At 42.4% G+C, this 21198-nt stretch overlaps 1 protein-coding gene, 1 non-coding gene and 1 pseudogene across 6 annotated transcripts in view; all 3 read left to right on the forward strand.

Moving 5' to 3' along the window:
• The window catches only part of Strn3 (striatin 3), a 97251-nt gene that overhangs the window by 20686 nt on the left and 55367 nt on the right, over window positions 1-21198 (forward strand). The window contains exon 1 of one of the 5 annotated variants that reach the window (XM_015994166.3): window positions 10976-11032. The exons of the other annotated variants lie outside the window; for them this stretch is intronic. The gene's annotated coding sequence lies outside the window, so the exon portion shown is untranslated. Of the gene's footprint in view, window positions 1-10975; window positions 11033-21198 lie in introns of those variants that run through there. 5 annotated transcript variants of the gene reach the window in all.
• LOC143268518 (tRNA (guanine(26)-N(2))-dimethyltransferase pseudogene) lies at window positions 13302-14556 on the forward strand (annotated as a pseudogene).
• LOC121822654 (U6 spliceosomal RNA) lies at window positions 17180-17286 on the forward strand. The gene has a single exon (XR_006063823.1). It is a non-coding gene; the product is annotated as a U6 spliceosomal RNA (small nuclear RNA).

Here is a 21198-nt window from a genome sequence, read left to right on the forward strand (position 1 = left end):
TTAAGTGAAATATATTGTATTTAATTCTTTGGCTAAAACATTACATGTACTTGTTAATGAGTGCTTTCTATGTTAAAATCACTCTAATTTACACACCAATCCTGTGTGATAGGTAAATGGTCATCTCTGTTTTAGAGAGACGGAAACATAGAAGGTTAAATTATGTGCTCCATATTAGTTAGTAGACAGTAATGCCAGGAGCTGTTGAGTTGACCTTGATCAACATAGTACTATTTCTTCCTTTTTTTAAAAAAAGATTTGTTTGTTTGCTTGTTTGTTTATTTATTTATTATGTGTACAACGTTCTACTGCATGGATGTCTGCAGGCCAGAAGAGGGCACCAGATCTCATTACAGGCATTACAGATGGTTGTGAGCCACCATGTGGTTGCTGGGAATTGAACTCAGGACCTCTGGAAGAACAGCCAGTGCTCTTAACCTCTGAGCCATCTCTCCAGTCCAGCATAGTACTATTCCAAAGTAAATACTTTATATTCATTGGAACCACCTAGGGGGCAAAGAATTGAAAACAAATGATTGATGGTTAGGTTTAGTGTGATAAAGTTTAAAAGATAAGAGAGCAGGTGGGTAGTAACACTCTGGGCCATCTTTCAACGGTCTTTGTAAGAATGTTTTTCTAAATATTCTTGGTGAAGACGTTTTAAACTCTGTAAAGCCTGATGAGATACATGGATGGTTTATTCCTGGCATTTGGGAGGTGGAAGCAGGAGGAACAAAAGTTCAAGATCATCCTCGGCTGTTGAGCAAATTGAAAGCTAGAGCAACATTTTAAACAGCAACACTCTTTGTGGTGAGGGGACAGAGACAGAACTTCATGCTGCTGCTCCCTAAGCAGCTTGGATTCTTCTAGACTTTAGGTCCTTTGACTCAGGCCAAACCTAGGTACATGGCCTTCACTTTGAAAACAATTTTAAGATTAGCTTGTATAGTGAAGAAGGATTGGAGATTTTATTAGATATTGTAATAGAGGCTTAAATGTGAGCATTAAGAGAAAGGTGCTCAAAAGAAAGTAAGACACACCCAAGTGGTTTCAGTGTTCCTTTTTTTTTTTTTTTTAACATTTATTTACTTATTATGTATAGTGTTCTGCCTACATGCATGCTTGCAGGCCAGAAGAGGGCACCAGATCTCATTACAGATGGTTGTAAGCCACCATGTGGTTGCTGGGAATTGAACTCAAGACCTCTGGAAGAACAGCCAGTGCTCTTAACCTCTGAGCCATCTCTCCAGCCCCGTTTTCAGTGTTTCTAAAGGGAGGGGGTAGGGGGCGGAATAAGACTTCCAAGTCTAGGTGCAGGCTCTTCAAGGGAGATTTAGTAATTAATAGTCTTAACTTTTGATTTTTTAAAAAGATTTTATTTATTATATATATGGTGTTCTGTCTGCATATATGCCTGCAGGCCAGAAGAGGGAGCCAAATCTCATTACAGGTGGTTGTGAGCCACCATGTGGTTGCTGGGAATTGAACTCAGGACCTCTGGAAGATCAGCCAGTGTTCTTAACTGCTGAACCATCTCTCCAGCCTGTAAATAATAGTCTTAACATTAGACATACATTCCATTTTGTTGGCTCTCAAGTTACATCTCAAAAGGTTATATGACACCCACACCTCCCACCTCCACACCCCCACCCCGCCTTTTTTTCCTCTTTTGGTAGATGAGATATACTGAGGCAGCTCTAGAAGTGCCTTGGATGGAATTATCTGGTAAGGTAAAACCAGAAGTTCCTAGAGTTAGTTACTCAAGGGCTTGAAGTACTTGTCATTTCCCTGTAAATTTTTGTTGAAATTCCAAAACATTTCAGGTTTATGTCTAGAAAGGGAGAAAGGTCTTAGCTGTTAATTGTACTAGAATTCTCCTCTGTTGTTGAAATCAGCTTCTGCTGGATTTTAGGGTGAAGGGCTACTTTTTCTTCTCATGTCTGTCCCCCAGGTTTCTCCTGCCTTTCTACCCGCCTTGTCAGCCTGATCTTGTACCCTGATCCCCACCTGGCAGCTGCTTCTTTTAGTAAATGTGTGTCTCTCTGATATTTCTCTGTGTGGCTGATGACAAGTAAATATGAGTATAGTCTTTCTTTGTTGTAAACAGGTGGCAAGGCGGTGTCATGCTTTCTATTCTGGTTATTACCTCCGTGAAGATGCTTTTCCTAACCTACTGATGGAGTATAGAGTGTTTCTTCACATTTTCTAACAGCTGTGGTGTTTAACTAGTCCACTATTGCTAGACAGTTGAGTTTATAATTTCACAAATTGTGTTTAGCTTTGTTCTTCTTGAAAGTGAGTAACAGGCTTTGGTATTTCATAATAAACTCCACTCTATTGCGCTTTTATGATTATTAGAAGTTGTGAAAAACTTACAATTTAGGCCTAGAGGTGTAGCTTAAGGGTAGATAGAGCACTTACCTAGTATGTATGAGACCTAGGTTTGAGTTACAGTGTGATAGATGACAGATAAATAGATAAAAATGGAGTGCATATTATCATGGCAAGCAAGTCCAACTAGCCTACCCTGAGTTTATTTAATTTTTTTAGATTTGAAAAATTTGTATATTACATTATTATTTTATTATGGATTGCATTTAAATTCGATTTTAAATAGAGGGCATAGATGCTTTATCTTTGAAAGCTAATAACCATGTTTTGGTTCTATTAAATTCTAAATTGGGGGGCTGGAGAGATGGCTCACCTGTTAAGAGTGCTTATTTATTGCTTTTGTAGGGCAACTATGTTATGGTTCCTAGCATCCATAATCTGGTGGCTCACAACTACCTGTAACTCTGGTTCAGGGGGTCCCGGGCTGTCTTCTGGTCTCTGTAGGCACTGCATAATTGTGGTACACATAAACTCATGCAGGCACACAGGTGTGCAAAATTAAAAAAAAAAAAATCTTTGTAAGTCTTGAAATCTGAAAGAGAATTTTTCAAAAGGACTGGTGTGGACTTTTGAGACCTCCAGAGCTCACTCCAACAAGACCATATTCCCTCCAACACGGCCACACCTGATCCTTCCAAACTCTTCACCAGCTGGGGACTAAGCATGCAAATAGGAGTTTAAGGGGGCCATTCTCATTCAAACCACTACAGGTAGGAACCTGTAGATGTAATTCTGAACAAAGACCCAGAGGTCAAAGCATTAGCCTAAAGCTGAGACCAAGACCGCCTTCTTACCACCTGCTGCTGTCCTTCCCTTGAGACAGAGGCCTACTTCCTGTGTGTCTGTCTTTTTATTGACTTCTGTTCTGCTTTCTCATTGGTTGTAAACCCAACCACATGACCTCCTCGTCACTACCTGTCTATACAGACCTCCAGGTCTCTATGGTTGGTATTGAGATTAAAGGAGTGTGTCTCCAAACTGGCTATGTTCTTAAACACACAGCCTCTGACTGCCATGTGATCGGATTAAGGGCATGTGCTACCACTGCCAGACTTCTGCTATGACTTGCTATTAGCTCTGACCCCCAGGCAACTTTATTTATTAACATACAAATAAAATCACATTTCAGTCAAATAAAATATCACCATAGGAACCAGACTCTGTAACACCTCTGTAGACCAGTCTGTCCTTGAACTCAGATCCACCTGCCTCTGCCCCCTGAGTGCTGGGGTTAAAGGCAGGCACCACCACTGCTTGGCTTGTTTAACCCCCTTTGTTAATTCCTTTTGGGCATTTCATAAAATTTGTAATTGTAAGTTTGTTGTCTTTTTCCTCTAGTAGGTTGGTTATAAGTTCTTTGAAAGGATCAGATGATTTATTTCACTTGTATATCCGCTGTGAGAGGAAGGACATAGCACATTATAGGCTTTTGCTAAATAATTGTTAAATGAGTAGAGTTACCGAGAGCATTTCATTAAACAGTAATTTTGGTGTTGTTTACTAGGGCAAGTCCACTGGGTGGAGATAATGTATCGGTGGTGGTGGTGTAGGTGGTGTAGGATGACACCCAGTGTTCCTGGTTTAAATCATGTATATCTCCTTTTCTTTCTGAGAAGTGGAGTGTCAGAGAAATCTCAGTCACAATTGAATGAATCTGTTTAGGTTTAACACAAGATCTTTTTCCCCCTCAAAATGAGTAACTTTTTTGAGGTGTTTAGTGAGTACAGGTGGTGCTTAGCTCAACTGAAAATATTCCATTTTATGTGCTGTAAATCAAGTTTGTTTTTTTAAGTACAGCTGGGTGTGGTGGCACACACCTTTAATTCCAGTATGGTGAGGGGAGGGGGCAGAGGCAGGTGGATCTGAGTTTGAGGACAGACTGGTCTACAGAGCAAGGTACAGGACAGCCAGGGTTACACAGAGAAATTTGGTCTCGAAAAACCAGAAGAAAAAAAAAAGTACATGGGAAAAGAGCTGGGCCTGTAACTCAGTGGCAGAGCTGGAGCCTAGCATTTAGGAGGGCTTAGATTCAGTAGCTAGTATTGCCCCACCCTTTGCAAGAAAACGTACATTCAGAAAAATGCAAATTAAAATTCTTGGTAATTTTGAAGCTGGGATATAGCTGAGTTAGTAATGCGCTTGTCTATCATTTGCAAAGCCCTGGACTCAGTCTTCACTACTTCATAACTGGGTGTGATGCCACACAGGCCTATAATTTAACACTAGAGAGATGGAGACAGGAGACTTAGCTACACAGTGAGTTTGAGACCCTATCTCAAAAAAACAAAGCAAAGATGAAAAGAAGAAAGCAGCCCTTTGGGTGATGAGGCTGTTGGCAGCCTCTTTCCTTCTCCTTCCTCACTGAAGACGGCCCAGCAAACACAGTGAAGAGATGCTTGCTTTGATCGCCACTCATCTCCTTTATTTCTTTTTTCTTTCCTTCGTTTTTTTTGGGGGGTGGATGGGCTGGGTTTTGAGACAGGGTTTCTCTGTGTAGCCCGGGCTGTTCTGGAACTCTTTGCTGGCTGGCCTCCAGAGATTCAGCTGCCTCTGCCTCCTAAGTGCTGGGATTAAAGGCAAGCACCACCACTGCCCAGCCCATCTTCTCTTTCTTGTTGAACCAGAGTTCTACTGTAGCTCAGACTAGCCTGGAAGTCCCTATGTAGCCAAGCTGCCCTGTAATTTAATGTGTAGCTTGGGATAGTCTTGAGCTCATGGCCAGTCCTAATGCTTCAGGCTTCCTGAGTGCTGAATTGCAGGTGTGAGTCACCACGTTGGCATGCATATGTAAGTTTCTTGGTGGTTGTCCTGGAGATTACATTAATACTTTGATTTACAGCAATCTACTTCAGTTAGTACTGGTTTAATTAAAATTGAATATAAAATATTCCTGTAAAGCTTTATTTCCTTCTTTGTTCATTGTGCTGTTCTCCAATTTACGTATGTTGAATGCAGATTTCTAATTATTGTTTAATGAACTTGCTTCTTAAGTCAGGAAGAAAACCAGTTCAACTCTTCACTTTCTGTTTTGAAATGGAGGTCTCATTAAATTGTTCAGACTGACGTTGAACTTAACTAGTAACTTGGTTGGGCCCAGATTCACAGTCTTCCCTTTCCTTCTCCCAAGTATTCAGACTGCAGGGATGTACCAGTGCACTCACCCAGCCTTCATACGGACCAGCAGGAGTCTTAAACTTTGTTTCCTGTTTTTGGCTTTTCTGAGACAGAGTTTCTCTGTGTAACAGCTCTATCTGTCCTGGAACTCTTTGTAGACCAGGCTAGCCTCAAATTCACAAAGATTCATTCACCTGCCTCTATCTCCCAACTGCTGGTATTAAAGGTGTATGCCACCCTGCCCAGTCAAATATATATATATATATGATATAAACACACACACACACACACACACACACACACACACACACACACACACACACACACACACAGGTTTTTCAAGACGGGATTTCTCTCTGTGTAGCCGTGGCTGTCCTGGCTACTCGTTCTGTAGACCAGGCAGGCCTTTAACTCACAGAAATCCTCCTGCCTCTGCCTCCCAAGTGCTGGGATTAAAGGTGTGCACCACCACCACCGCCTGGCCCAAATTATTTTTCTTTATTACTGTGTCTGTATGTATGGTGTATGTGTGTGTGTGTTGGGCATAACTTGTGTGTATAGGTCAGAGGGTAAATTTATGGGATCAGTTTTCTCATATCATATTGATGTGGGTTCTGGGAGGAGAAATGTGGTCGCCTTTACTTAGCAGTCTCTCCAGCCCTAGTCTTTATTCTCATAGTCAGGGCTTGAGTCTACTCTGGGCAAGCAGGCAGTCCTTCTTTCAGCTCTTTGAATTCCTCACACTTCCTTCCTTCTTTGTTTCCAGTGGGAATTCAGCTGTGATGAGTCACTTTTCTTTGGATGTTTTCATGATTTTTCTCTTTTTCACAGACTTTTGACAGTTTGATTATGATGTGTCATATTGTTAATTTCTGAGTTTATTTTATTGTAATTCATTGAACAATTGTTTTTCATCACATTTAGTAGAGTTTCTGTCTTTTCAAATCATTTTTCTGCCATCTCTCTTCTTTATTCTCACTTATTGACTTATTTAGTTGTGTTCCACAGGTTTCTGTGGGTTAATTTTTCTTCATTTGTTTGAGCCTCAGAGTACAAAATTTCAAATTGTCTGATTCTTCTGTCTGCTTGTATCTGCTCTTGAGTCAGTTTATTTATTGGGTTTCTTTCTATCACTTTTCCTCTTCCTTTTTTCTTTTCTGAAGACAGTGCCTCATAGGTTATAGGCTGCCCTGGAACTCTCATTTCCTGTTTGTGTGGATCCTGAGATTGAGCTGTAATGAGAGTTTGGGGTTTTCTCAGATCTTTCTTCACCAAGTACTAGTTATGTGGCATAGTCTTAAAGAATCCCAGACTATGTTGCAGTATTTCAAATCTCTACACCTATCTCATTGCAGTTAAGCTTGTAGCTAAGATGTCCAACAATTGTCTGGTTTTTGAGGCAAAACAAGCAAGCAAACAAACAAAAAACTTGTTTGCATTGGACAAGTTCAGCATCAGGTAATGTAAGGACGCTGGTAGAGTTTTCAGGAGTGCACCTGACATGGCAGAGAGTGACAAAACTTTAGACTTGGGAGACCAAGTTGAACTGGGTAGACTTGAGGCTGGCTCACTCACCATCCTCCTTCCTTCCACATCCCTCCTGAGTGTGCCCTGCTGGTTCTGGCAGAGGTACTTGGAAGGGGTTCCAGGCCTCTTCTACCCCATCTACTGGCTTCTGATTTTCACTGTCATTGTGGGTTTTGGTTCCCATAGCGTCTGTGGAGTGTCACTAGGTTGCTGTATTTACCAACATCCAGCTACATATATTACTTAAACATTCCTGGATTGGTTAATTTCCCTAGTACAGGAGTAGTTCACTTTTATTCTTTGGCTAGTGTTCTTACTGCTTGTATGGAACACTGAATTTCAGTTTTCTTAACTTCAACTTCTACTGACATTCCTTCTATGTTACTGTGAAACTAGGATCTGTAGTAACACCAACCCTGAATAAGTGATGTAAGAGTTTCTTCTTCATCTTAGAGGGCTCATAAGAATATAGGTATTTGGTATTTTTTGGGTGGAATGGTCATTCATGAGGCCACAGGAGATATAGGAGAGAGAGGCTCAAGAAAAAGTTTATTTTCAGGTCCTACATACAGAAGGTACAACAGTACTTTTCAGGGTTCTCCAGGGCAGTTAAGAGGTACAGGATAGAAAGGGAGGGCAAAGGTTTAGGTCATAACCTTTGTTGTGGTTTTTCATAGAAGGGCAAGACAGGTGTAGGTTAGAACTGATTTGAGTCATTTTGGGAGGTTCTAAAATACGGAATGGGTTGACTCACTGCTGCCTCTAAGGGGATTAAGGCCCGGTTGCCTCTCTGGGCATTACAGGCCCAGAATGAGGACTGTCTAGTTTGTGTATGAAGGCAGGCTCTCCACTGAGTCTTTGAGGTCTGTAAGAATTGGCTAGTTCTGACAGGGGCATTCTCCCTAACCAGAAAAGTTTTAAGATGTCAAAATACAATATGTCGGAAAAAGAAGACATGCTGGGGATAGAAGAGTTTCGTGTTAATCATCCCACACACTCAACCCATTTTTCCAGGTTCCAGTTACTTCCCCTTTCCCATGTGAGTCCTAACCTTGGCATAACAGATCCACCCAAGTTGAGAATTTAATTTTGATTGTAGTCAAGATTAAATTTTGATTTAATTTTGATCTACTACTCTTGTGACTATTCTGATCCTGGTTGTCTTTGGTGGCTTCTTGCTATAGGAGAGAAATGTCTGGAGCAACTGAAGAACTTTCTGGCCATTTACTTTCACTTCTTGTCACATTTTTTTCAATGGATTAATTGTCTTTTTACAAAAATTAATTTTTCATGGTTCTCTGCAATTACTGTTTTCCTCATACTTCAAAAATGCTTTCCATATATTTAATTTTCTAGAGAAGAGCTCTGTTGGCAAAATATGGCTTTTAATCTAAACTCATTCTAGAACCTGCCTGGATTTTTAGTAACTCACTTTTAAAAATTTATTTTAAGAGTCTCTGTGTGTGTTGGGGGGTCGCCTTGGGGAGCTGGAGTTATTGAGCCACCAGAGGTGGGTACTGTGAACAGAACTTGGAAGCAAATGCTGAGCCATCTCCCCAGCTCTTCCTCTTTTATTTAAAGAGATATAAAGCAAAACCAGTAAGAAGACCAAAATGGTACAAAGCCTAAATAAAAAGACTTTCCCATGTAGCCATTTACAGAAAGGACTTGTCAGCTTTTGCCTTGTCTTCCACTGGGAAGCTAGCTACCTGGGTTCCCACATGGGGAGGTTTTGTTGGTTATATTTCTGCTTTTGCTAGGGTCTCTGTTCTGTTCAACACCGTTGATGGTGATTGGCAGCTGGGAAGCCAGGTTGTTGGTGACCTCACTTCGTTTTCAAGTCTGCTTTCTTAAGCCCTTCTCACCAGTGGTTGGAAATTGGGCATCTTCTGGTACCTTAGCTAACGAGATACAGCTTGGTGTGCGGGGGCTTTGGGGCTGCAATACAGTGTGGACAGAAGGTTCAGTTGGCTCTCTTTAGGAGCTTTGCAGTCGGCAGAGATTTAGAAATGTCCTAATTTGGGGCAGAGGGTTAGGCCCTATGTCCCTGTTTGGAACAATCATTAGGTGAAGGTGACTTGGGGAGGCGGCTCAATTGAGTTCCTGAAGGAAGAGAATTGACAGCTGAGAGCTGTTTGCTCTCCGGTACCACTCCCAGCAGCTGGGCAGTAGTGAATCCTTCCTTCCCGAAGGGAGATAGGTCACCACATCACTGTGACTGCTAGGTACCCTTTCATTTAAGGAGAACAAAACAAAAGCCAGTGACGAGCTTCCCTGCCCCTCTCCTTTCCCTCCTGTCCTTTGACCTCCCTCCTCTTTGGTGCTGGCTGGGGACTGAACTAGGACCTCAGGCGTGCTGGGAGGTGCTCTACCATTGAGATTGATTTCAGTCCTCTCCCCCCCCCCCCCCCCCCCCCAGACACAGGGTTTCTCTGTGTAGCTTTGCACCTTTCCTGGAACTCACTTGGTAGCCCAGGTTGGTCTCGATCTCACAGAGATCTGCCTGCCTCTGCCTCCCGAGTGCTGCAGTCCTCTTCTTATTCTGAGATAGGGTGTCACTAAAGTGCCCAGGCTGACCTTGGACTCACTCTGTAGCCCAGACAGGCCTGACCTCTGATTCTCCTGTGGCAGCCTCTTCAGTGGGTGGTAATGGGTCTCTATCACCAGTCATGGCCTTTAAAAACAACAACAAAACTTTTTTTTTTTTTTTTTTTTTTTTTTTTTGAGACAGTCTCTGTGTAACCATCTTAGGTTGGCGTTGAACTTTTGATCTTTCTGCTTTAACCTGGGATTAGAGGCATGTATGATTACACCTGATTTTCTTCTATAATGAATTAGTACTTCTCAAGAGAAAGCTGTAGAATAGAGTTCTCTCAAGTTGTGTGTTTTTGTTTTTTAGAGTATTTGATGGCAGGGCGTGTTGGTGCCCTCCTTTAATCCCAGCACTTGGGAGGCGGAGACAGGTGGGTCTGAGAGTTCCAGGACAACAACAGCCAGGGCCACACAGAGAAACCCTGCCTCCAAACAGCAAAGAAAAAAGATTGATACTCATACAGGCATAGAGTGTTACACATTTTTACATGTGCGTACGGGTGTGTGTGTGTGTGTGTGTGTGTGTGTGAAAGGACAACTCTCCCGCTGTTGGGACCTGGGATCAGGCCTGCTCACAGGTATCTCTACTTGCTGAACTGTCTCTACCTTGCTTTCAAGTTGTATACCCTCAAGATGGGTGGATGGTATTACTAAGGCATTTTTGACAAGGCTGTTTTGATCTTAATGTGTATAAATGAATTAACCATTTCAACATTGGAAATGTCACAATACAATCCTAAAATCATAATTGTAGAAGATGAATTTAGTTAGCGTATCATTAAGTTTTTATATGTATTTATTTGTGTATGTATGTGGTCATGCACGTACTCTGGTGAGGGGGGATGTGTGTGTATGTATGTGTGTGTGTATGAGAGAGAGAGACAGAGACAAAGACAGACACAGACAGACAGACAGACAAAAGACAGCCTGGGAGTTGGTTCTCTCCTTCCACCATAGGGGTTCCAGGACAAAACTCAGGTGGTCGGTTGGTGGTACTCACTAAGCCATCTTTCTAGCCCTGTTGTCAATGTATCTTAAAAAGACAACCAATTCAGCCTTCACATTTAACAAGAGCTAGTTAGTGATAAGTAGGGATTCCAATATGTATGTCTAGATGTCTAGTTTAGTGTACCTGAGATCAGTATCTTATTTCTTCACTTGATTTTCTATAATTTTCTATAATTTTCCTAAGAAAAGAGTATTGGAGTTCTTCTAAAACTGAGTAATTTTTTTAAATGGCTTTTGGAATCATCTTGTTCCTAGGAACAATGTTAAACAGTATACAGATACTTTAGTACCAACAAGTAGTTTCTGGAGGGATAACATTTTGGATGATTTATTTTTAACTTTTCAGGAAGAGAATTTCACTTTTAACTTTGGAAACATCTCCTAATGACTGAGTGATCAGGTAATGGAAACTCTTCACCATTTGCTGGCTGAATCAGTATAAGAAGTCTGAGTATATGTGAGAATTAAATCAATATTATATGTCTAGTGCAGAACTGCAGACCATCTGTATCATTACTGTTGCTTGCATCAGTTTGCATTTGAATTTAATGTTCATGTCAAGTAATAGTCCTTTGATTGTTGAGGACTAATATTAAGGATACTAATAATAGGTAGTTTAAAAATAAAATTTAAGTAAAGTTAAATTGATTTCTAATGTGGAATAATTGTTTTATAATAAAAGGCAGGAAAATGACATGTTTTGTCATGAGTTAATCAGAAGCCCAAACATTCCAACCTTAGAAGAATCATTGTTACTGTTTGATTATTTTTGCTTTCTGAGACAGGGTCTGTCCATGAAGCCAAGTTTGGTCTTGGACTCATGATTCCCTTGCATCTCTAGGAATGGGATTACATGCATATGCTCCCATAACCTATCAAAATTCACCATCATTCTAAATACACAGCTTGGTGGTATAAGTATCTCATCCTGTTACACAACTAGCCCTGGAGTATTTCCTCTTTCTCCCCAGCTCCTGCCATCCCTCATTCTACTTTCTGTTTCTGAATTAGTTTTCTAATGTGCTGTGTCTGCGTAAATCTGACCACTCTAGATGCATCATGTAAGTATACGGCACCGTATTTTTCTTGTGACTCCCTTGTACTTACACTGTCCTCAAGGTTCAACCATGTGTTGTGTCATTTGCCAAAATTTCCTTTTATTACTGTGTTCTCTCTCCCTTCCTCCCTCCCTTCCTACTTCACACATGTGTGTGACAGATTCTCATGTAGCCCAGGCTGGCCTTGAATTGACTTTGTAGCTGAGGATGACCTTGAACTTTTGATCTGTTTTCAAGTGCTAGGATCACAGACCTGTGTTACCATAGTGGAATAATATTCCATTGTATATGTTCACACACACACACACACACACACACACACACACGTTAATCTGTTGGTGGACATTTGAATTGCTTCTTCTACTTAGCTTTTGTGAACAGTGCTGCTGTGAACTTGTACAGATGTCTGACTGAGACTATGTTTTCATTTCTGGATTAAGCCAAGAGGTACGATTGTTGTATCACGTGGTCGTATTTTTTTTTTTAAAATAATTTATTAACTTTATTTTATGTGCATTGGTATAACAGTGTCAGATCTCCAGGAACTGGAGTTTCAGACAGTTGTGAGCTGTCATGTGGGTGCTGGGAATTGAACCCGGGTCCTCTGGAAGAGCAGTCAGTGCTCTTAACCACTGAGCCATCTCTCCAGCCCCGGTCGTTGTATTTTTAAGAAGGGACTGGAGAGATTGTTTGTTTGTTTGGGTTTTTGTTTTTTTTTTGTTTTTTCTCTTGAGACAGGATTTCTCTGTGTAGCTCTGGCTGTTCTGACACTTGCTTTGTAGACCAGGCTGACCTGGAACTCACAGAGATCTGTCTGCCTCTGCCTACCATGTGCTAGGATTACAGTGCGCCATCTTTGTGTGGCATGTGCCTACAATTTCAAGTCTCTGGAAGTTGAAGCAGGAATATCTCCAAGGTCATCCTGAATATTGGACATTAGTCAGAAACTCTTTAAAAAGCAAAGTGAGAGCAGAAGGTCATGTGACTGGACAGGCCCACCCTCTCTGCCAACATGGCCATTTCCAGACCCTAATGTGGGAAGCATGCACAGTGACTTGATGGGTCCTGTGAGCAGAGAGATGTGCAGTGATCATTGAATTTGCTTGATTCATCAGGTCAAGGGAATCCAGATCAAGGTGTCAGGAGAAAAGGTCTTGCAAAAAGTGCTGAGGACTTGTCTGAACAAGAGGAAAAGGTCGAACAGAAAGAGAATGAAACCCTGATCCTTAGAGACCTACTCTGACAACTGTAGTTGGCTGGCAGCTGCAGTTGGTGAGATCTGTGAGGAAGGTCTACAAGTGCTGGAAGGCCTGACAGCTTCTGGTCTATACTCCATCTGATTTGCCCTGAGTTCCTGGCCTCCAGTCGGGTTGCCAATGATTCTTCTGCCTGGGCTGTAGTGCTTACACACTGAAATGTGCAGCTCAGTGGTGTGGCACATCTTGTATAGCCCAACCAAGCAGATGCCTGGATGCTGATGTGCCAACACCAAAAGGCCTCTGAGTGTTTTGATGTCATTTATCTGGACCCCTATGGCAGACCGTCCACTTCCTGGATGCAGCAGTGCAGGCTATCAATGATGGAGGACTGGTGTGTGTCACCTGCACAGACATGGTAGTATTGGCTGGGAACAGCAGAGAACAGTGCTACAGCAAGCGTGGAGTCCTGGCCCCCAAGAGCTGGGCCTGCGATAAAATGGCCCTGAGAATTGTTTGGCATAGCGTGCATCTACATGCCAACTGCTACCAGCGCTACATGGTGCCATTGCTCAGCTTCAGTGCTGACTTCTGTGTCTGTTTTTTTTTTTGTGCTCATCTTCACAGGCCAGGCAGAGGTTAAATCCTCAGCAAGCAGGCATGTGTTCCAGTGTGTGGGTTGTGGAGCCTTGTGCCTGCAGTGCCTTGGGAGACCCTGGTGGCAAGGTCAAGTTTACTGCAGCCTATTGTCCTCAAGTGACCTGAGCAGGACATTGTGTACAGTTACCACTAATCCTGACTGCATCCACACCTCTAAGTGAATCCAAGGTGATTGTTGGTACCGAGGAACTTCCCATTGTTCCTCTCTACTACACACTGGACCAACCGAGCAGCACCCTCTACTGCAACACACACTGCTTTCTGCAGCTTAAGTCAGCTTTCCTTCACCCTGGCTTCGGGGTCTCTCTCCCATGCCTTTAAAAATGCAGTGAAGACAGATGTGTGTCCTGTCGTCCCCCCCACTAGCTCCCCCAGCTTTCTGGGACATCATGCTGGGAAGACTGTCCACTGAAACGGGAGCACTGTCAGAAAGCAGCCCAGCATTCTGAATTCTCGCTATGAAGCCCAGGCTGAAGGCCAACTTCAACATCTGGGAATACTCCAAACCCAGCTCCGCCAGCAAGGACTCAAGCACGTCCAGGCCAGTCCAGAAGCCAACTGGGGTACCTGGCCCCGTGTCCAGTCTTAGGGCAAAGCTGCAAGTAAAAGGTCTGTAGGAGAGGTGGGGGCTGCTACAGAAGAAGTAGAAGGAGCCAGCCCAGGGGGCAGCTGCCTCAGGATATTTCCTTGCAAACGATTCAAGGATGGTACCTGTCAGCGAGGGGACCAGTGCTGTTACTCAAACAGCCCAGAGGCATCTGTGGCCTCTGCTGATCCCTCCCTCCCTCACACTGACTGTCCGGAGACCACCACCAAGATCTCCACTGGACTAGAGGCTGCTGATGGGGGCACTGCTGGGCCAGGTGTGGACTGAGACAATAAAGAGATAGCACCTTCAAAGAAAAAGCAGAGTGAAAAGATGAGGGCTGCTGAAGTAGTTTAAGTTCCTGGGTTTGCTGCCCCAAACAGAAAACAAAAACAGATAGAACATAAAATAAATACTCATTTTTAAGGAGTGTGGGGTAGTTGGAAAGGGCTATTGAGATGGAGTCAAGTCACTTGCTAAGAGACCTGATGACCTGAATTTGATCTCCAGGATCTGCATGGTGGAGTGAACCAACTCCCTCAGGTGTCCTCTGACTACCACAGCTGCCTTGTACTGCTTGTGCACTCTCTCACATATATAGGAAAGAAATAAGTGCAATTAAAAAAAGAGTTGGATAAAAGATAAGTCTTGTAGGACTTTTCTAAATGGCTGTTCAGATTATTAGGTTTCTGTTAGTCTTGAAGGAGTAGTGCAAGTTCAGCTGTCCAAGTTATGAGAACAGTGCATTCCATGAAAGTTTATATTTCGAAGTGGTTTTAATTAGTGGTTAGTGATCTGGCTATTTTCTTCCTGAGGTGTTTAAAATCTACCCCTCACAAAAAGAATTAATTTGTGATTGTGGTGGTTTGAATAGAATACCGCCTCCCCCCATAAACTCATATTTGAAGACTTGTTCCTCAGTTGGTGAAACTGTTTGGGAAGGATTAAGAGATGTGGCCTTGGTGGTCAGTGTTGTCGGGCTTTGAGGTTTTCAAGACTGCCAGTGTTCTCCCTCCTTGGGGATCCAAATGTAATCTCGGGTGTTCTGCTGCCATTCCTTTACTCCGTCATAGACTCTCACCTCTGAAACCACACGCCCAAATTAAACACTTGGTTCTGTAAAGCTGCCTTGGTCTTGGTGTCTTATCACAGCAGTAGAAAAGCAATTAAGGCAGTGATTTTATTAATTGGTAAATTTTAAATTCTTATACTTTTTTTTATGTGAAGGAGTAAACTTAACCTTTTTTAGGCCATTCTTATGGGAAGAGGTCATGGAATTGTAGAGACTTAAAGGCTAGGGTATCTTGAAATGCCTGCAGTGTGATTGGTTGTGTATCAAGTGAGAGAGACTTCTGCAGGGTTTGTAGCTCTGGCTAGCTTGCAACTATGTAGTGTAAACCTGGCAATCCTCATGTCTCATTCTTCATAGTGTGATGACAGGGTACACCATGGCTCACTTTCTTAAGTATAGAGACTGTGTTCATTTTTTTTAACCCCCCTGGATATTTTTAAATTGGTTACATGAATAAACACTGATTGAAATTTTATACACTCGAGCACAAAATCTAAGTAGAAATACCTGACTCCTAAAATTTACAGTTCTTTAGTCTTACTCATGTTCAGGGTCTCAGATATTTCAAATATGTTCTTAATTTTGATCATTAGTGTTCTGAATTAGTATTGAGTAAGTAGTAAAGTCTCTGAAATTACAAACATACTTATTTGGATCAAATGAATTTCCCTTTAACTATATAAAACAACTTTGCCTTATTTTAAAGTAGAATATCAAAAAGAAAACAAATACTTCTAGGCTAAGATTGTATCAGAAATTATGGGGCTGGAGAGACAGACAGCTCCATGGTTAAGAATACTGGCTGCTCTTTCAGAGGACTCAGGTTCAAGAGGATCCAGGTCCTCTTCTGATCTCTGTGAGCAAAGCAGTGTCATATACCTAAAAATAAATCCATGAACTTAAAATATTAAAAAAAAAATGAATTGCATGTGTAAGATTATTCCTGTATTTACAAAGTAGAAAACAGCAGTTTGCAACATTGTTCAACAAGAAAAATGTTCATTCGAGGATATAATTGGCTTGCTTAGTGTGCGTGAATGGAACCTCAAGGGAGTTCCATCCTCGGTATCACATGAGATTGGACATATACTGTGTGTATGGGGGAGGGGGAGAGTATTCACTTTCTGTGTCACCGTGTCACTTGACTATTCTGAAATTATTTACAACTGAACCTTGTTTTAGTAAAGGGCACTTGGAAAGGGAGATAAGTAATTGTGAATCAAGTTTAGACTGATGCTGCTTGAATCAATATGTTTTTGTTTTTTTCCTGGTTTTTTGAGACAGGGTTTTTCTGTGTACCTTTGGAACCTGTCCTGGATCTCACTCTGTAGCCCAGGCTGGCCTCGAACTCACAGAGATCCGCCTGCCTCTGATTCCCGAGTGCTGGGATTAAAGGCTTGTGCCACCACCAGCCGGCAATATTGAAAGTTCTATGCTGGTGACCTCTAGTGGTTGTTGTCAAACATCAGCAAACACTAAATAATTGTATGATAATCAGATGTTTAATGTTGAATAAATCCAAGAGATACATAAAACACGGTTCCAGATATTGAAAATCAGCAACAAGGTTGGGTTATGCTGAGTTATTAGCTAAAATTGGGTAGATGAAAATAAGTTTTTGCCTTAGTAATATGTATTTAATAATGAATTGCAGGTTAACTACTTCCCTTTCTACTTTTTTGTTTGTTTGCTTGTTTGAGACAGAGTATCTCTGTGTAGCCCTGGCTGTCCAGGAACTCTGTGAATCAGGCTGGTCTCCAACTTAGTTCTGGAATTAACAGGCATGCACTACTCTATCTGTCTTAATTTGATACTTTTTAGATGAGAGTTGTTAAAAGCATAAGTTGGGGGTTGGGGATTTAGCTCAGTGGTAGAGCGCTTGCCTAGCAAGCACAAGGCCCTGGGTTCGGTCCTCAGCTCTGGGGAGGGGGGGGGGGAAGCATTAGTTGACTTCAGCAATTTAAAAAAAAAAAGAGTGCTCGCTTCGGCAGCACATATACTAAAATTGGAACGATACAGAGAAGATTAGCATGACCCCTGCGCAAGGATGACACGCAAATTCGTGAAGCGTCCCCCCCCCTCAAAAAAAAATGAATTTTCTTGGTGCTCAAAAAATGTTTTCCTGTTGGATGTAGCTCAGTGGAGTACTTACCTAGCAAATGAGAGGCCTTGGAGTCAAATCTCAGCACTCCAGGTAGAAGGAATGGGAAGCCTACCTTCACTGGAGCAACCACACCATTCCATTGTAGGACGCCCTTCCCCCACTTTTAGCTGGTTGAGATAGGTCTTGGTACTTTAGGAAGCCTGGAATTCAACATGTGGTTCAGTCCAGCTGAACTCAAAAATCTCCTGCCTGTAAGAATTAGGAACTATACAAGGCTGGGCCCGGTGGTGTACACCTTTAAAAACCCAAGCACCCTGAGTTTGAGGGTAGCCAGGTCTAGATAGAGAGTTCTATCTAGACAAGGCAGGGATATGTAGTGAGACAGTACCTCCAAAGAAATGAACAGAAAAAGTTGCAGATTGCATGGACATGAGGTACATAAGACATAATTGTAGAGCACCGTGGGTGGTATTGACATTGTTGACTATGAAAGTTTTGGTGCATGGACATGGGTGTGTTTGTATCCTAATTCATTTCACCAGTGAAAGTGCAAGGTTTTCACATCCTTGGTTAATTCCTAAATATCTTATCCTTTGAAAAAATATTGTGTGAGTGTTAATGTGTGAGTGCCCAAGCCACATGCATGCTCTTGCATATAGAGGCCTGAGGTTGAAGTTGGGAGTTTTTCTCAGAGGCTCTCCACTTGATTCATTGAGGCGGGTCTTTGAATTGTACCTGGAGCTAGCTTGTTCAGGGGACCTGCTGTCTCTGCTTCCCTCTATACTAGAATTACGGGTGGGTGGCCAACCCCAGCCCAGCTTTTGCTTAGGCTATTTCCTACATTGTATTTATTTGGTGTGTGTGCCTGCACATATATTTGTGTGTGCATATGGAGATCAGAGGACAACTTATTGGAGTCAACTCTCTCCTGCCATATGAGTGCCAGGGATCAAAATTACTTGGCAGCTAGTGCCTTTATCAGCTGAGTCATTTTCCTGTTTTATATCTTTCTCTTAAAACATTACATTATTTTTATTTATGTGCATGTATGTGTCTGTTTACATGTGTGTATGCCCTGTGTGAGTACAGGTGGCTATGGAGGCCAGATTGTCTGGAGCTAGAGTTAGCTGCCATGTGGGTGCTGAGAATTGAACTCAGGTCCTCTGCAAGACTGCAAATGCTCTTAACTGCTGAGCCGCCTCTCTTGCCTCTGTTAAGCACTTTTAAAGCGATCATTTCCATCCCTAGTGTTTTGTGCTACCATCTTTTATAAAGTATATGGTCTTCGTTATTAGTTTGTGGGCTTTCTGTTTAGCTTCACTGGAACATTTTCCTACCCCTGTATTGATTAGTGTCTTCTAATTTTTAGGGTTGCTTTTTCTTTTATTTGGGTACATGTTTTAATTTCTATAGATTGTTATTATATCTTTACATCTGTCTTTAAAACCCGAAGTCTCAACTCTGTTCCTGTAAAATAAAAAATACATTTTATACTTCCTTATGCTAAGAGAGAAGAACCAGAGCACAGTCAAAGCACAACCAAGTCCAACAGTGTATACTCAGTGTCGGACACTGGGCACTCAGGATCGATCTTCTGGGCTACAAGGGGTTGGGTAGCTCTACTTCCTGTGCTTTACCTTGTACAGCACACAGCTTGTATTCGAGGTTCAGGCCAGCTCCACCCCACCACTGTCTTTGGTGATCATCCCATAGTGCTGGTGTCCCAAATGCTGGGATCTCTGCTGCCCCTCTCCTGACCTCTCTTCAGGGACTTTGACCTGGCTACATGGTATCAGAACCTCAGCTTTCCCCCATGACCCCCTCAGTCCTGGGGCTGCTTCTACAGCTGAGGCTGTATCATTACCAGTAGCTTTTCCTGGCCCCTCATAGTGCCAAGCCTCAGTTGTACTTCATGACCATACTTTTAAAACCATTCCCACAATACCAAGTTCAGCTGCCAGCGTGAAGACATACAGCTTTGGCCCTCTCTGCACTAAGAGTATGCTGACCCGAGGAAACACTTCCCAGACGATTTCAACTCAGTGTTGCTGGTTGCTTTATATATAGCTGGTTTTTTAGCTTCAGCAGATCAGAACCCCGATTCCAATTTTTATTTTATTTATTTTTATTTTTATTTTTATTTTTATTTTTATTTTAGGCAGAGTTTCTCCATTTGGTCCTGGCTGTCCTGGAACTCACTCTGTAGACTAGGCTCAGAGATCCACCTGCCTCTGCCTCCTGAGTGCTGGGATTAAAGGAGTGTGCCACCACCACCTGGCAAGATTTTTGTATTTCTTTTTGAAATGGTTTCTCTACATAGCCCTGGCTGTTCAGAACTCACTGTGTAGGCCAATCCTTCTGCCTCCCAAGTGCTGGGATTAAAGATTAGTGCCATCATGCCCGGCTGAACCCATATTCTTAATGCAAACTATTCAATGGTCCTGATGGAGCCTTTAAGGGACTCGGAGCTTGCCTCTGAAACTTGACAAGCCTTGCCTCACCTCCACTCTGTGCTGCTTTCACCACTGTTTTCAAAGTTCCTACAATAGCTTAGTAAGCTGTGAACACTCAGTTTTCTAGCCCAAAGCCTCTGGACAACCCTCCGCAGAACATGGTCAGGTCTGTCACAGCAGTACCCCACTGCTAGTGCCAGCTTCTGTCTTAGGGTTTCTGTTGCTGTGGTGAAACACCAGGATAAAAAGCAACTTGAGGAAAGGGCTTATTTATCTAACAACTGTCAGGGTCGCAATTCATCACTGAGTTAAGTCAGGGCAGGAACCTGAAGCAGAAGCCACAGAGGAATGCTGATTAATGGCTTACTCCCCTGTCTGTCTTCCTCAGTTTGCTTTCTTGGACACCGCAGGACCACCTGCCCAGGGGAGGCACCACTCCCAGTGGGCTGGGTCCTCTCACATTGCCATTATGAAGAAAATGCCCTGCAGACTTGCCTATAGACAGTCCGATGGAGGCCTTGACTCAGTTGAGGTTCCACTTCACAGAGCCCGTCTAGCTTTGTCAAGGTGACAAAAACCCAACCAGTGTCAGGGCTATTCTGGCAGCTAAAGTCCTTTGTAAATTGTGTTTTATTTGTAAAGGTTTATTCTCTCTCTCTCTCTCTCTCTCTCTCTCTCTCTCTCTCTCTCTCTCTCTCTCTGTATGTATGTGTGTATGTGTATGTGTATGTGTATGTGTATGTGTATGTACCTGCCTACAGTAGTCAGAGGAGGGTGTAGGGTTCCCTGGAGCTGAAGGCTGTTGTGAGCTTTTTATCTCTTCTACCCCACTACCAACACCATGGATGGGTGCCAAGACCAAACTGGTCATCTGCAGAAGCAGCAAGCACTCTTACCCACTGAGGCATCCTTTTATTCATACCCATATACAGACATACATTTGATGGGCTTGGTAGTCTGTTTTCTCTTTCGATGCCATTATTAAATTGCTGGATTCTGTGTGGAAATCTTGTACATTAATAGGTACCTTTGGGTTTTGATGCCATCCTAATGTTTTGGTTTTTGTTTTCTCAGACAGTTTCACTGTAGCTTTTAATTTTGCTTCTGCCTTCTTAGTTCTGGGATTGCAGGCATGAGTTACCACCTCTGATTTGTAAATTTGTTTTTTGAGGTTACGTTTAAGTGTTTGTTTGCAGAAGTGAATGCTATTAATGGTAAAATTATGACCTCTAAGTAACTGGAAGTACTTTATACTTTACTAAGTGCTAAATCTGTTATTTGGTCAAATGTAACCTTTACACTTTCAAGTGGGAATAAAACTAATAAATACTTGGTACTACCAGCTCATAAAGTCATCAACATATGAGTACATGAAGCAATTAAGAAAACATTATAAGGCCTGGGGAGGTAGCTCAGTTTGTAAGGTGCTTGTCTTGC

This window comes from Peromyscus maniculatus, chromosome 14, assembly GCF_049852395.1.
Source record: "Peromyscus maniculatus bairdii isolate BWxNUB_F1_BW_parent chromosome 14, HU_Pman_BW_mat_3.1, whole genome shotgun sequence".
Classification (NCBI taxonomy): domain Eukaryota; kingdom Metazoa; phylum Chordata; class Mammalia; order Rodentia; family Cricetidae; genus Peromyscus; species Peromyscus maniculatus.